Source organism: Parus major, chromosome 11 (genome assembly GCF_001522545.3).
Source record: "Parus major isolate Abel chromosome 11, Parus_major1.1, whole genome shotgun sequence".
NCBI classification, from domain to species: Eukaryota; Metazoa; Chordata; class Aves; order Passeriformes; family Paridae; genus Parus; species Parus major.
The window spans coordinates 8,022,339-8,039,270 of record NC_031780.1 but is presented as its reverse complement, the minus strand read 5'-3'; the positions used below and the strand labels follow the sequence as shown (position 1 = coordinate 8,039,270).

Here is a 16,932-nt window from a genome sequence, read left to right as displayed (position 1 = left end):
AGAAAGAAGGGAATGTCTGTTACAAACTTTGAAAGCAAGTGGCTGAAATACGTTCCAAGAGTATTTTGGAGCAAGAGTGCCAGTTTAAATATTTATGCAGTGTTTTATTGTACTGATTCAAATATTGAATAGCACCTGACCCTTGAATTTTTGGATCCTTGCCTGACTGGCAGCCCGTGATGCATATATTTACTTAGAAAATGGCCTTCTGTGGCAGCTGCTTTTCATTGCAGGAAATTGGGAAAGCTGGATTTTGATCCAGTTTTTGTAATGATTTTTATGGTTGACTTTTAGTTCAAGAAATGCCTACCTATACATCGGTTTCTTCAGCTGAGAATAGAAAGTTACATGTACCACTGGCTCACAAGATTGTGAGATTCTGTAGTGGAAGCTTATGTGGATATTTTCCTTTCTGCTGTTTTCTCAGACCTCTTTGTTGTTCACAGTCCTGATCAATACTGGGCAACATTTAACTGGCCTCCAATTTCTCTTGCTTGGATACCACAAGACCTTGTAAAAAATAAGGTTGTTTCTTTCCATCGGTAGTTTTCTAGTTTGGCAGTGCTAAACAGCACAGTTCTTGGCTGCCCCTGTGGTACAGACTGTCAGCAGAGCATCTTTGCCCACGTGAAACAAGAAACTGAAGCTGTGCTACAAACACCTGTTTGCTGGCAGCTCTGCTGAAACCACCCTTCTGACATTAAGACAGCTGCAGTGGCTGTCACCAGTCTGGTCTGGAGACCTTTAATTTCTCTGAACTGAAATTGTCCAAAGACTGCTATTAGTTGCTGCTCTGAGCTGGAGTTGTGGCCACGCAAAAACCCTTTAAGCTGGCAGCTCAGAGTTGTAGGCAAAACTTTGGTCAATACAGCTACTGCCTGGTACCCAGTGGAAACATTTTATGCAGCAGTATTTAGTAGTGTGGTCACTTGAGATGGATTTTTTAGGATGTGCCTGATGAGAGAGTGAGCTGATGTAGCAAAACCTAAAAGTCAGAGGTCTGGCCTAGGCTGTTGCTAGGTGCACAGCCTGTTCCTGAACTTGGACTGTGCACTGGCAAACTGCTCCATGGTCTGTGAGAACTTGGGTTTTCCTGCCCCTTGCCTGCCAGGCTTGCAGTGTTGGCTGCTTTTGCAGAGCTCAACCTCAAGATGCAGATCTCCTGACTTCAAAATACTAGCAAAAAGTCTTTCCCAATTCCCAGCCATGCTCTGTGCTTGTTTATAGCTGAAACCCCAGGGACACAAAATGGTTTTAGCAAATAAATGTAAGGGATCTGTGGAGGGATTTCTGAAACAATCATTGTTTCCCTCTGTGTATTTGCAGACTCAGAGAAGAAAATGGAGAATTCAGTTGGCTTGTTTACCCAAACTATTAGGCTGGCTTAGCCATTCCATGATGAAGTTCCATTTCAATACTGAGCTTACTAGGCTGTGGAGATAAAAATGATCATTTTGACTGTTGTCCTCCTGTTCTTACATTCAGGTTTTACAGGATTGGATCAATGTCTGCCACCATTTCTTCCTGTAAAGCATACCCTGAATCTTTCTGCAGACATACACAGCTGCTCCAAGCATCTAAAAATTTTGGGTTTTTTTCCACTGTTGAGAAATATAGTGGTGGCTCAGCATTATGGCCATGGCTCTGACTGGGAAGCCAGAGTTAACTACATTTAAAGCATTTGTTCTATTGTGGAGCAATATGGCCTGATGGTCACGCCTTCCAGAGGGTGTCCAAAACTTGTGCTCTGCAGAGGTTGCCTTTGGCTTCATTTGATCAAACCAATAGGATGGAAATGTCAAGGGATTGTGCAGGACTGATGTTGTGCAGGCAATTAAAATCTATGAATTGGATTAAAACACAAATGTTAGTATGCTTTGATGGGATTCTTTTTGTTTTCTTTTGATTGAGATGCTTTTTGGAGATAAAGCTGGAAGCAGCTCCTAATTTGCAGTTGCTTGGGGCTTTGTTGTTTGAGGTTTCTTTATTTTGCTGCTCTTACCTATTGACCTGCTTGATTAATTTTGTGTCTGAACTTCTGTCTTTTTATTCCTGACTCTTCTGCCCTGTCAGAACACAATTGAAAAACAAAAATCTGTACAGTTCGGAGGACCAATTAGGTCTAGACTTGAAGATAAATGCTTAATGACTGTGAAATAGTATGTGCTTCATTTCTTGCTTCAAGACTCTTTTATTTTTTTATTAGGAGCTGAGCTTGACAGAGAAGGATGGCAAAGAGGCCAGTGGCAGTTATAAAGGGTGCATTGTATTTTTACTGCAATACTGAAGTATTGATTGTTGACTTATTGATAGGCTTAATGCACAAGCATTTCCTTAGTTAGTGTTTGAATGTCCATTAGGATGTGGCTTGGTGCCAGAATATTGAAATCCTACATTTATAATATAATTTGTCTATCCAAAAGTACTAATGTGGTTTGGATTAAAAAAAAAATAGAAATAGTCAAGTTTTGAATTTCCTTGTTTTGTGTTTGTTAACCTTCACATACTGAATTGAACCTCTGAAGCAAGAGACACTGAAAAGAAGACAGAGGGAGGCTGACAGAAATTCTAATGTTTTGAGGTTTGTGCCTTCACCTTTGATCTTCAACATGCCCAGCATTTGCTGAGCTGCTAACAGACATTAAGGGATGGTCTAGTTTATTAATTTTAAACTACTTACTGTTTTTTCTAGGGGAAGTTTATTTGTATAGCTTCACAAGTGTGTTGCATGTTAGTAGCACTACTCATAAAAATATGCCTATTGTGGTCTAGCTTGTTTTGGTTTATGTATATCTGTGGGCTTAGGTGGTGGCATGGCCACACTTCCAGTGGAAAATGACATTTTCAGCTATGTGGTTCTGTCAGGTAGTTCTGCTGTTTGTTACAGCCTGCTGTGAAAACCAGTAATTACACAAATACTAAATACTTCACTGTGGCTAGAAGTACTGGAAATTAAGGAAGACCAAAACAGCTTTCTGCACTTCGAGATATGAGGGGAAACACTTGACAAAAGGTGAGGAGCCAAGGGTTTGCCCTCTGCTTACTGTCTCGAGTGTTATTTAATCTCTCTCGCTTAGACTTGTAGCCAGAACTTGATGCAGTCCCTTTCCTGTCATTTCAGCTTTCCATTAAATAATAAAGTTTTGTAAGATAGGGTTTTTGCCCGTTAAAGAGTTCACCATTTTAAAATAAATCATTTTGATACTTTTGCAAAGAGAAAAAAGCTTTTCTCTCACTGGGAAGTAGTGGAGCTTGCTCCATCTCTGAGTAAATACCAGTGTGAGTGGTATAATTATCAAGATGAAGCTCGTGCTGGTATTTGTGTTAAAACAGACTTTTTATCTGCTATGGCATATATTGAGTTTAGTGTTTGTTTCTCCAGTGATTTTTCTCCATTCCCCTGTTTCAATAGTCTGTCAGATCTGATGCTTCTGTGCAGAGGTGGCCATTGTTATTGTTCACCATCTTTCCAAAATGTACAGAGATGATGGAAAAAATCTTTCTGGTTTTTGGTGTTTTTTTCCCATATGCAGTTCATAGCCATTCAATTACTGTGGCTGGTCTGTGAAATTTTATGGTGATTTTTTGAAAATTTTGAGTTTGGGTGACAGATGATTAAGCAGTTTGGAAATCAGCCTGTTCTCTTTCATACCGAGAGGGAAAGAGAAAATGTAGCAAGCTACTTCAGATTTTCAGCTCATCTTTGTGTGGAGTACAATACAATATCTAAACATTTGTACTCACTTTCCCTGGACTCTTGCATGGCATGGTCTCACCTTATCTGACTTTTTCGGAGTTCAGCTTTAAAAGGTAGAAAGAAAGGACATTACCATATAGCAATTTAATTAACACTATGGCAACAACTATTTATAGATTTTTAAATAATTGCAATGCCAATTTAAGTTGCTCTGTTCTACTTTTTTAGATACTAGCAATAGGAAGAGAATTCACCTCTCTACAGGAGGGTGAATTAATAGGTGCCCCAGAAGGCCTGGAAGGGGCAGGATTTGATTGCATTCCTAGAATGTCGAATACCTAAGTCTCCCAAATTGGATAGCAAAGAATATCTCTTGAAAGATTTGACTTGCTAGAAAGGCCCCTGCTGATAATGGAGGACCCTAGGGAAAATGCATTTTGGGTAGTATTAAACTTCAGCAGCTGGAGGATCTTGTTTGGAACAAACATTAATAAAAGTTTTCTTTAAAAGGAAATCAAGTCTTCTGTATCTTTGCCACCAGCATGTCCTTGCTTCCAATAAATAGGCACAGAAATTAATGTTCTTTGCAAGATTCTGGTTCAGTAATGTACATAAATAATATGCTGTATCATAATTGAGTAGCAACAGGTATTTTTATATAAATGTATGTATTGATGTATGTAATGATGACTGTACTACTTAAACTGCAGGTCTGTAAGGAAGTGTTTGCTTAATAGTAAGTGAAGAGTGGTTTGACACAACCCCCCTGTAAATACACCTGTGACCTGTATTGTGGTGCCCACTAACAGTGAGAAGGGCAATGCTTCACTGGATGTCTGTTTTATGGCACAGTGAGGTGTTAGAGCTGTGATTCCCTGTGAAAGTAGATGGGAGACACCCAAGTTGTGCTTGATGACCAAAGTTAAAGCAGCTGCATTCTGGATGTATCTCCTGAGTGGTAAACATTGTGTGTTTGCTGCTTCTCATTACTGAAATGTATGTTTTGGAATCCTGTCTGCCCTCCTTGGATGTCCTCTGGAAGGATGTTCTGCAGTAAGGCTTCTCTTAATATGTATCTGAGTCTGCAGTGCTGCAAGATCTCTAGGGATAACTGGAGCCTCTTCTGAGGTGTGTTGGGACATTTGGTGGTCTCCTTTTCATGAGTGTATAAGTTGTATGACATTAGTCAATCAGCAGAGTCTTTTCACAGGAAAATTCTCTGACAAAACACTAGTGGGAAATCTGCAATGTGATCTTAATGCTTGTTCATAGATGCTAAGTGGGTGTTGTTCAGTGCAATATCTGATAATATGTATCCAGCAACAAATATGTGAGCACACTATGGTAGAGTATCATAACCAAAAGGAATAACTTGGCCATTGTAAGCAAACGGAGCAGTGCATCTGTCTCACTTCTGCACTTGCTAGGGACAGGCACTTGGTGTCTGGGTACCCACTTAGGCCCTGACTGTTCCCCTGGGGCTGGACAGAAAGTAAATTCTGCACTGCTTTCTGCAAGGATCTTGCAGTATGGGCTCCTGTGTAGCAGGAGCTCAAGGAGGATTAACAACACATTTTTGTTTACATCACTAATCAGTCTTTAGATGCTTTAGTCTTGGCCACTACTGATCTAGTTCGTGTTTGAACTGGTGACCTCTATTTGAAAGTCACTTTGTCCTTTTAATAGTTTCTGAGTCAGCCTCTGTCCCTTCCTGAGAGTCTCTTTATCTATACACTTGAAAAGGTTGTTCTTTTTTTGTGAAAGACTAATCCCCGTTTTGTATGGCTATGCACATTGCATTAAATGAAAGCTCTGTGCAATCCCCTCGTTTGCCTGGAATGAGTCCTTGCTTTTCTTCTAATCTAAGAGCTGGTGACTCAGTTTCAGTGGGCTTCTGTTACCTCCAGTTTTGAAGGTTTGGGTGGACAGATGAGGAGAAGGTGGTGGTGAGAGTCTCATCCCCTGCAGCCCATTGTTTCCCAATCTCTACCAAGTTTATGTTCATGAGTTTGACCTTTCTCTAGGCATTTGCTTTTACTAGAAGCATCTGCCTAACCCCAGCTGGCTGACCTTAAGACATGTAGCATTGCCGATCCTTCATCATCTTGATTGAGTCTAAGATTTGATCCCTCCCAGTTCTTTTCCTTTTAGCTCAGTGTTCTCACAAAGTCTTTGCAAGGAATTACTGGGTTATAACTCGGAAGAAATGGTGACCTAAGTACTTCTCAGCATCAGGAGGATAGAGATATATAGATGGATAACCATTGGGAAAGGTGGAAGGCACATGAATACAAAAATCATAATTACAGACTTTAGTCTCCTAGTTTTGATATCCAGGTGAAACCTCTGTAGACTTAAGATGCGTGTTTTGTAAGGGATTTAAGGGCAGGATAAGCTGCTCATACCTTTGTTGTCCCTTTTAGTCAAATTCAGCAGATGGATGCTTTTATTTCCTCTGCTGGAAATTGAATCCTCAGTATTATCTAATGTAAGATGACAAGGCAAGGAGGTTCAGGCAGAGAAATGAAATGATAAAACTCCAAATGACTTAATTTCGTCCACAAAGGACAGACTTTTGTATGTCTTCCAATCATGTCAATCCTGCATGGAAATGCTGCTGGGAGGAGACTTGGTGCTTTTAATATGTATAGCTGCTTAATCATTCTGCTGATGACTGTGATATAAAACCATTAACCAAGCAGACATGGCCATGCTCTGTGTGAGCCAGGGCTGAAAGAATCTCCCTTCCCAGTCACTGGGTGTTTTGTGATCTGCTTGAACACTGTGTTTCCACTCCTCCAGAAATGGAGAAGAGAACAAACAACATTGACAGATGTTAGTCATGTCACTTAATGCAGGACTGGAAGGCACTTGGATATTTATGTAATGAGCACAGTATAAAGACCTGAACAGAGTAAACCTGACTTCTAATTAAGCTCGCTGAGATGCCAGTACTGATTTCAGTTGTACTTTCACTATGAGAAATACAAGGATGGTTTGACAAAGCAGCCATGCACTGCTGTTGTTCACTCTCACCAGCATGCTTGTGGGTGTTCATTTTCCATGCTGGCCAGCAGTTCTAGTGCCCCTTTCTTCAGAGCTGGCAGCTGTAACTAAAGGAAAAGCACAAACTGAGCTTCTCATCTAAGAAAAACCTAAAATGCTTCATCCTGGCTTTGCACTGCTAATTTCAGAACGGCATGGCACCCCTTTCCAAGCAAACATCCTTGTGCATTTTGGGATTCAGCAGATCTTTCTAGGGCCATCACTAGTGTTTGCTGCCTCTTGGTACCTTATGGTTTAATATGGGGAGCTGTCTGGGTTTCTTTGGCAGAGAATTGAGCAAGTTGTTCTTCCTGAATGATGGGATGCTGCTAGGGGCCTGTACCTTGCATCCAACTGGCAGGGTGGGCCCATGCCTTTCATAAGAAGGCTGGGCTGCCCTTTTGGGTAGCTCTCATCATTATAAGAGGTGAATGCATCTCTCTCCATCTGTCTGCTATTGGTGAGCAGGCTGAGGGAGACTCAGCTGCTTCTATGTGCCCAGTCAGACCCTAGGCCTCAAACAGCTTGTGCTATGTGATGTAACATGGCCAAGGATGGTTCTGAATCTGCAGGCAAGTTTCTGTGACTGCATTTTATCCAGTCCTAGATGGATTGAATTGCTGTGGAAATTAAAAATATGGACTTGGTTCTGCATATATGACTCTTTAAGTGTTGCAAGTCCATGTATAATTGCTGTAATGCAGGTGATAAGGCAGAGCAGTCTTCTCTCAGACCACTCACAGCTGATAATATAACCCCAAAGAAACTCAATAGAATTGTTTCTGCTTTCATACATGTGGATATGCATTTCTGTGTGGTGCCTTTTGGATTTTATGATGGAGAATTTTGAGATATTTTGTGAGAAGCAGGAACGTTGATAATTGATTCTGGTTAATCATCAGAGAAGGCTCATGTTTGCTCCTTGTTGATGCATTGTGGCTTCCACTGGAGTTAATAATTCATTGCTGGACTGTGTCAAAGCATGCTCTTAAGTCAGGTTCCTCCGTGGATTGCTGGCAACAGTAGGAGTTGGAAGAGATGAAAGATGTGCTTAGTGTTTGACAGCCATTAACTTGGTGTGGGCTTCTAGGCAGTGTTAGGTTAACTTCCTCATCCTGTGCTTCCCTCCGTTTGGGAATGTGAGGGACGTGGGAATTCAGCTTCCTGTAAAGCTGTGTTAGAATTTCAGTAGCCAGACCAGAATAATGCTGAAATGAAGGTGTGAATATCAGTGGCCATATGGTTCTAGTTTAATAGGCTGTGGGTCAAGAGGATTTGCTTGCCACGATGCTGAGGTGACAGTTTTATAAAAGAGCTATTTCACTACGAGGCTGAGTTGCTTTCCAGCACACAGTGCCAAGCCTCCCAGGGAGAGTGTGCTTTTACCACCGAGGGTTGAATTTGGTCATGTCAGTGCTTACAGTCATCTGCAAGAGGGATTGACGTGCAGGGTTTGTACATAAAAAAGGGGTTAGCAATCTGAATTAAAAATTAACACATTCTCCTCATAATTACAGACTTAGAGCAGGCTAATGCTGTACAAAAGAGGGCTTTCCAGACAGAGTTTAATAGCCCCAAAGCAGAGCCGTCACTTCTCTCCCCCCTCCTTTTAAATTAGCATTGGCATGTTTAAAACACTCTTCAAATTCTGCTGCAAAATAGCTGTTTGGCTTTCAGTTGTGGTTTTTGGTGGTGTGGGTTTTTTTAAAGGTGATTATTCTTTTCAGTGCTAAAGATGGAAAGTGGTTTGCATATTCATGGCACATTATAATTTTGAAAATAATCTCCTAGTGGATATTTAACAATGGCTTTGGGTAAATGGACACTTGTTGCGCTTTGTTTAAACGATTACATCTCAATTATCGCTTGATGGTGAGAGCATGGGTAATACCCTCGGTTCTTTGTCAAACAGGCTCTAATTAAAACTGGTTCCTGCACTTGCCTCTTGGATAAATATGGACGTGAGGTAGTTCAATGACACCCTGTCAAATTGCCGAATTGAGTGCAAGTTCCCCATTCATCCGGACAAATGATACCACTAATTGGGGTGTGGATGGCAGTAACAGCACTGCCAGTGTTGGGGCTAATCCTCTCTGCTTGGCTGGGCTCCCCCCACCTCTCCCCTGCTTGGGACCAGCACTCTTCTAATTTTACAGGATTTGTGTTTCATTTCCCCCTGTATCTGCTTGGTCACACAAAGCACTGGTCCTCAATCTGTTCTCTCAGGGGTGTTTCCCACTCTCTGCCTTTTCATCCTGCCTCCTGTTTGGTACAAATTTAGTTCCAAAGCTGTGTTGAAACTCAGGTGTCCTTTGAGCTCTGAAACAAGCCAGCAGCTCCCAGTGTGAGTGGGTTTTTCCCCTGAAGGACGATGGCTGTCTGTGATGGCAATACTGGATGTGACGAGCTGGTCTCTTCCCAGTTCTGGTTTTTGTTTTGACTCTGGATGGCTCCTTTGTCTTAGTCCGTGTAAGTTAGCCCATTGCAATAAAGCCCAAATTCCCTGCTAGACAGGCCAGTAGCATCATAATATACTCAACCTGACTTTTTGCTCTGCTCGTGTGTGAGTATAACTGTATTGACGTTGAGGTGTTAGCCTGGGTTTTCTTCCTCTTCTCTTCACCACAGCCTGAACTCTTTGGCTGTTCTTTTTGCGTCCCTCTGAAGGGGTAGGATGAGTGTGCAGAGCTGAAGGCAGAGGAAGAAACCTCGCCTGTCATTAATGCTGGATAATCACCCTGCTGGCCTTGCAGAGAGGACCAGCTAATGCCTTAAGGCTTGCTCCAGAGCCAGTATGACAGTGCAGTATTTCCTGCTGCTGCTACAGCACTGGATTAAGCAGAGGATAAATTTTGGGAAGGAGCTACCTATCACTGTTACAATTCATTGCCAGCAATGTCTGTCAGTTTTGCTGGCTAATGCTCACTGGCAATGGCAGGCATTGCAACTGTAGAGCTTCAAAACAGAATAAATACAGGAGCAGATCCAGGGGTGCTGGTCCTATTCTCCACCTTATTCCTGTCCAGTGCAAGACTGAAAGAAAAGGAGATGATGTCATTGATTGCAGGCTACCATGTTTTATGGTTTGTTGGTGAGTTGGTTTTTTTTTTAAGGTAAGGGTGATCACATCTTTTGATTTTTGTAGTTGTGATGAAGGAATCTCCTTCACTCCGGAGATGAAGCTTTACCTGACAAGGCAGGAGGTCACTGTGGACACCCAGAGATTATAGTGAGGGAATGATTCTGACCCAAAGAAGGATATTCTTAGTCCAATGGCTTCTGCATTGTCTTTGCATTGTCATTCTCTTAGAGATATGATGCTTTCTACTCAGAAGGGTGACTTTTGCGGTTTTTCTCTGCCGGGGCCCAGCAGCCCTGAGCAGTGGTTTTCCTTCTCCTCCTCCCACAATCACATCAGAGTGCAGAAGTGATTGATGCGTGAGCTGACTGAACGCTCCACTAAATTGATTGCCAGTGAAACAGATAGCAGTTCCGACATCTTAGCTGGGTTAGCACTCACAGTTGTTTACACTAACAGCCATTTGGGGTGGGTAGTTCTTCTTCATATCCCTCAAAGCTGTTGCTTTAAGAAATCCATAGGTAATGGGAGACAGTGCTCTGCTGAGCTACACCGGCAAAGCTTTCCCTGGCAATGCAATATGTAAAACAAAGTATAGATATATAATTGTGCTGATTATAATGCACAGATCTGCAGTTGCAAGGAGCTTCTGCAGTAGTGTTACATGGCCAGAAAATAACAGAGAATGTCTCTTGATAAAAGCAGCATTTTTAAAGTTGTGGCTAGCAGCTCCAGATGGACGACTGTGCTCCTGAAATCCCTGGGAGACTGCTGTCTGTCCTGAAGAGTCGACTGTCTGTCTCTCCAGGTATCTTTACCTGTTTCAGAGTTTGGCTAGGAAGCAAAAGCTCTGTGTATTCTCGGTGCTTCTGTCTCTGCACCACTAGTGGGTTATGCAGACTAGAGGTAAGTAGGGGGAGAAGCCATCAAAACCAGAGCAGTGTGTGTGAGGTGAGTGGTAAGTTACTGAGGCAAGCCCAGCAGCAGGGATGATGCCAGACATGGATGCTCAGAAATGCAGGAGGAATGCCAGAGTTAAATTATCCCTGCAAATGTATTAACCTTCCTTTCCCAAAAGGGACTTTGCCTGCACTATGGGGTGTAGCTGGTTGTGATCAATAATTTTCCCTGCAATGCAACTGACTGCAGTTTTTCACTAAGAATGTTGGATTTAGACCTGTCTTCTCTACTCATGAAATGCCTGGTAGGAGGACTCAGATATTCGGTATTCATTTGATCACAAGCAGGGAGGGATTGCTCCTTGCACTCACTTGAGGAAAATCACCTCTAAGATAAAGTTTGCTAATTTCAAAGCTAAAACACTGTTTGAGATCACTCTGCAACCTGTGAAACTGAATTGTGCAAGGTGCAGTGATGCCTTTGGGGTAGGTGAACCTGAGCCACAGAGCACCTTCTGCAGACATAACCCTGTTAATGGGAATGCTCCATATACAATGTTAATTCAGAGACTCCTGTTTTTCCATATAAAATGTCCTGCACCATATTTTCCGATATTTCATGTCCAACATACACATTGCAGTGTTGTTTTAATTTAAACAGAAGTGGAAATAATGTATTGGTGGCGATTCTGCATGTATATCAGTGTTCACAGTAAAACACTCTTCTGATATCTTTCTGTTGTTCATTAAATGTAGGCATCCCAAGTCTGGATTTTTTTGCCTGAGTGTGTTTGCACATTCAAGACGTGCATTTGTGAGCGGAATTACTGAACTGTGAAATGAAGTAATGTGGCATCAGGGCTGTTGTTCTGGAATTTAAAAAGAATGAACTTTGAATTTGGGAGTGTCACAAGCAGTTTGCAGGCTGGAGCTGGGTTGGCACCGTGGGCTAAATGTGCACTTGAGACCTGTGACGGTAACTTCCCAATAGTGCTACACACACGTTCTGTGAAACGCTTCTTCACGATTGTATGTTTGGCATATTAGCAAGTGCATTCTTTATTCCTTTGGTGCTTCTAATTTTTTTCTTGAAGATGGGGGTGGTCTGTTTCTCGATTTTTCCGTGGCTTTCTGCACTGTAATGATGGCACCATCACCTGACTGCTGGAATACACTGGCCTGACTTTAATCATCGGGTGACTGGCTCTTAGCATGGTTTCATCTCTGCCGTTTTACATCTCCTCTTGTAATTGCATGATTGCTTGCAGCATTGTTTCTCTGTTGGTGACAGTGAAAGGCACACAGGAGTATTTATGTAACCTTATACTTTTCCATTTGATGTTTAAAGTGCAGATGAAGAAGTGGTACTTTGCAAATAAAATTCTCTTTATTTGATTGTAAGCAGCATATTTTCATCCCTTACATGCAATCATTTTATTTTCACGCCTCATGTGCAGTCATTTGTAAGACAAGGTTATATATACACTTTACTCTTAAGTATCATATGGAGGAAGAAGTAGGTTGAGCCTGTATGAATAACAAGGCTGCATTTCTGTAGTGCTGACAGTTTCATTGATGTATATATGCTTACAATTAAATAACCTGTGAAAGCTAAAAAAAGAGTGATGTTTAACATAAATAGTATCTCAGTCTTTTAACTGCTAAATCACTAAACACAGCAAAACAATGGAGAATCAAAGCTCCCCTTTAAAGAGCAAGAACACTAATTAATATGCAGTAAAATTATCTGCCTGTACAAGTTGTACCAACAGCTCTGCAGGTCTAAAATGGCAGAAGCTTTCAGTTGCTGTATAAAAATCAAACTACCATTTATTTCAGCCTCATGGTATGTGCAAATTCATGCAGCTCAGTTAAGGGAATAGCTTCACAACTGGTGTTACAATCTGTGGCTGGAGTGCTGCATCACAATGCAGCAAATGCATTTTCCACATTAACCAAACATGACAGCTGAAACGATTATTAACCATGCAATATGTCGGAAGTCATCAAAAATTCACATCAGAGTAATTGCAGTGGCTCAGGGAAAAAAAATAGTAGCATCTCTCTCCTCTTGCCTGCCTGCCGCCTCACCCCCTCCTAATTCCTACATGGTACAGTCCGTTAACAATAAAATATCCTTCTGTAACCTATAAACTGTTACTCCCATCAGTTACTGGTTTCAGACTGATGCTTTCCCTAGAATTTGAATAAAGCACCACTGGAAAAAAATATATAGATGCTTTACAGGCAGTGGTGTTCAGCCGTGGAAAGCAGCTGCTTTCTTATTGTCTTGCTGGACTCTTGACTGTCTCAGCCATTTCAGGACTTGCAGGTTTGATTTATATATATATATTTTTTTTTAAGATGAGAAAACTTGAACATTAATAGAGATAGATACAGCTGTGTAATCCTAAATACCAGGCAGATGAAGTGTGGCAGTTACAGCCAGCATTAACAGGTTTGTAACTCCTCAGTACTGAGATCTACAGGTAGGAATGTCTATCTTTTAAAATATATAAAATGAGAGTAAAAAGCTTGCTTTAATAAGAGAGAATTCTCCTCGAGGTGTCTTTTATGGTGCTTTTTGTTTGTACTGTTGCTGTAGGTTGTTTTAATTTGTAGGTGAGTAATTAAAGAGAACAGGTGGGTAGTTTTGGAGAAAAGGTCCTTTGCTCACAGAAAAGAAACTGGAAGGTCTGTGCCTTTACCTTCCAATGTTCTTCTCTAGAGCAGCTGTTGGGTGGGGCAGTCCAGCGTCTGCTTTGGGTTTCATTTGTGTTGCCTTTTTAAAGACCCTCTTGACATTGCTGACTTTGCTTTTCATTTAAGCAGAAATACAGTAGCATAACTTTCTGAATGCCTTTATTCTTGTTTTCTCTTCCCTAGGCTATGAAAAGTCTATGGAAGTATTTTAAACAAAAAATAAAGATGCTACTTGATTATGATTTTTTTTTCTCTTGCTTTTCATTGTGGTGCAGAGATGTTGGTCCACTCTGTTTCCCCTGTTCTTACATATTCACTTATGATTTATTTAGAAGACATGTTAAACTTTCTTTAATTTTATTTTGAAGTAAGAATTTCAAATGTAGAACAAAAATAAGAGAGAAAATATTTCTACGCTTTCAAAGCAAATGAAGATACTTGGAGATCTGCTTTTTTTTTTTTTTTTTTTGTTAATTTCTTAAATGAGGTAGTGAAGCATATTTGCTTAGTCAACTGGAGTTTGCAGCAAGATCCCACCTCTCTTTTGAGTGAATAGGATACATTATGAAAGGGGTTAATCCAGTAAAGTCATAGTAAAAGGAAGCAGTCAGGGAATTAACATTTATATAAATGTGGTGGCCGTGACTAGCTGGGTGGGTGGCAGCTCTTTTAATACTCTCAGATCTGGAGACTTAGAGGCTGCATGAAACTGGGAGCTCTGCCTGGCTTTGGTACGGGGACAAAAGTACAGGGTGGGTTGATTTTTCTCCTTTCCTTTCAATTCTATTTTTGTATATGAAAGGAAGCAGTTTAATAAAACATACTGTGCTGGGTTGGCACCTGCCCTCTTTCAGTAGAGTGGCTTGCCTCCTCTGGGGCTCCCTCCCCAAATATTAAGGTACCTGTGTGCCATGTTCTGCACTCTTTGTCAACTGAGAAATGCTCAGAGGGAAGACGTGGAACAGTGGCATAGCATGGCAAAAAGTTGCCTCTCTCAAACCAGATTACCTGTGCAAAGGGGGGTCTTTCCACAAAAGCAGCTCAGCAAAAAATCAAGTAAAGGACAATGAAATCTGTGTTTTGCCTGTGTGAAAACATGGAGGAAACCATCCCATCCCCACTGGCCCCATATGGGAGACAGCTCAGTTATCCTTGCAGTTAGTATAGTGTGGCAAATTATTTTCCTTTGTTTGAAGTGGGTGGGAAACAGACTTCAACTAAGCTCCATAAATTAATGTATGAAAAAATGACTGAGCCAGTGTAATGAATAATTAGCTGTAGGTCTCTTATAGCAGGGTTTTCTGTGATATCTGTTGGCAGCATCTGGACCTGACATTTAATTTACATTAAAGTCCGAAAGCTTGTGTGCCTTGTTAATGCAAGGCGCAAATAAAGGCATGCACTGCTAGACAGTTCCTTAGCCAGGGTGGAGTACAGCCAGAGGAGAAAAATGGAAACCTATTGTCTCTGGTGTATCCTCACCACACCGGCCTCATGCCCCAAGTCTGGAAAGTTTAAACCTTAGGTTTATTACACAGTAGGAGAAATAAGCTGAAAAAGGATTAAGTGTTTATTGTAACATATTTATTGCAGCAGAGAATTTGGATGTATGCTTTTCTCTCTGAGCCCTTTAATGTCTAACGTTTTTAAATATAAGTTGTATAATTATAACAGGCGTATTCCAGACTTCTCTTTCTTAGTTTAATGATCTGTAATTAATAATTCATATGTAATTTAAATAATTAACTTTGTGAAATGTATCAGTAATGTAGTAAAGAAAAACCATTTCTTAAGACCATGGCATGTTTAAATTGAGGATTTAAAGATATCGTGACATGTATGATCTCCAAATTGCTTGCTTTCACTGTCGGTAAAATATTTATATTTATTCTAGGGGATAAGTTGTCATGTTCAAGATAGCTATTAGGTGAACAAAGTAGTTATGATTTATTTACAAATACTGAGGAAGAATGGGGTAGCTAACTTGGGCTTATTTTTTAACTCAGGTGGATGATTTTGCCAAATCATCTCATGTTATTTAAGAGGTTATTTGAACTTCAAATTTGCACATTTTCTTGAGATTCCACTGTGTATTTAAAAAAAAAAAGCCTGCATTTTCCACACTAAAATGAATGTAATCTTGTCTCTTTGTCATGTTAGCCACTCTCAGCAAAATAAAGTAAATTTAACTTGGGAAAGATTTTCTTTCCCTGTATGGGTTTTTCTGAGAGACTTCAAACTGCAGTAGGAATGTTACAGGAACCCCCTCTGTGGAGGTACAGCACTGGGGAAAGCCACCTATGCTGGTTTAGGATTTGCATCCCAGTGTAAGCTGGTTGTCGCATTTCCAGTGCTGACAGGATTTTCATGTCTGAACCAGGCGTTGTCCCTTCGAGGCAATGAGCGTTCGCTGCCTGCATCGCTTTCTGTCTGAAATGCAGATGGAGGCTGGAAGATGCTGCTTGGCATTTCTTTTCAAGAAGCAGAAAGATAACCTGAGCTCCTAAGGAATGTTCAGGAAGGCAGTACGCAGGCTTTCAGCTCTGGGATGGGGGCATGGCAGCTGAAATCTTTCCTCTTGAGTCAGCCTGAGAACAGGGACAGTGTCAGACTCATTGCTGTCAGGATCACTACTTGAATCCAGGGGAGGTAAAGAGAACCAATATTTTTCATTACTGTTTTTTCACCTGCAGTTTCAGACTAACTTAAAGGCATTTAACTGTTTCTACTCATGTGAAATTGTGAAGAGAGAGCTATGGAAATATCAATCATGTTTTGGTTTTCAAAAAATCCTGAGAGCATCCGTGTTTCTCACAACCAAGAAGGTTACATGTTCCCATATTTCATATTCCCACTCAGAGAAGCAGAAGCATAAAGCACTTAACAAGGGGTAAGGGAGACTGAAGGACTACAATAAAATATTTAGAAGTGAATTAGAGGAGGCTGGGTGCTAATAAGTAGCAGATTTGTTTAATAATTTGCCCCTCTTGCTGGTGGTCCATCAGAAATGTCATTTTAGGATAAGGAATACTTTATTGATTGACTGGGATGGGTGTTTGGCTTTTGGATGTGATCCTGAGAAATTAATTTTCTGCAGCCAGTTTAAGTGGGTTTTTGTAGTTGCTGTATGTTAATGCTAATGTACAATTAGTCCAGCAGCAGACACAGCAAGCTTGTCTGTGTGCCTCTTTATGCCTTTTGCTTCTCTTTTCAAACTACTCCCTTACTAGCCAATGTTTTCTGTGGGGTTTGGAGAGATACCTCCTGTAACAGGGCTGGACACTCCCCTTTCTCAGTTGTATCAATTTTTCCTGTGGTGTCCATGGATTTCCAGTGGCTGGTTTCTCAGCTTGCACCTTCTCAGGAGACCCCTCGCCAGCTCTCGGTACAGGGAATTGAGGTGTGGTCCGCAATGGCACCTGTGCTTCATCCCTGCCCCTGCCATTGCAGGGATGTGACACGGGCAGAAATTCAGCGTACAGGTTTCATTTGTCACCGTGTTATTTGAG

The 16,932-nt window shown here is 41.2% G+C and overlaps 1 protein-coding gene across 8 annotated transcripts in view; it reads left to right on the top strand.

The window, feature by feature from the left end:
• The window catches only part of NUP93 (nucleoporin 93), a 75,582-nt gene that overhangs the window by 21,607 nt on the left and 37,043 nt on the right, over positions 1-16,932 (top strand). For 2 of the 8 annotated variants that reach the window (XM_015640158.3, XM_033517285.1), the window contains exon 1: positions 12,931-13,052. The exons of the other annotated variants lie outside the window; for them this stretch is intronic. The gene's annotated coding sequence lies outside the window, so the exon portion shown is untranslated. Of the gene's footprint in view, positions 1-12,930; positions 13,053-16,932 lie in introns of those variants that run through there. 8 annotated transcript variants of the gene reach the window in all.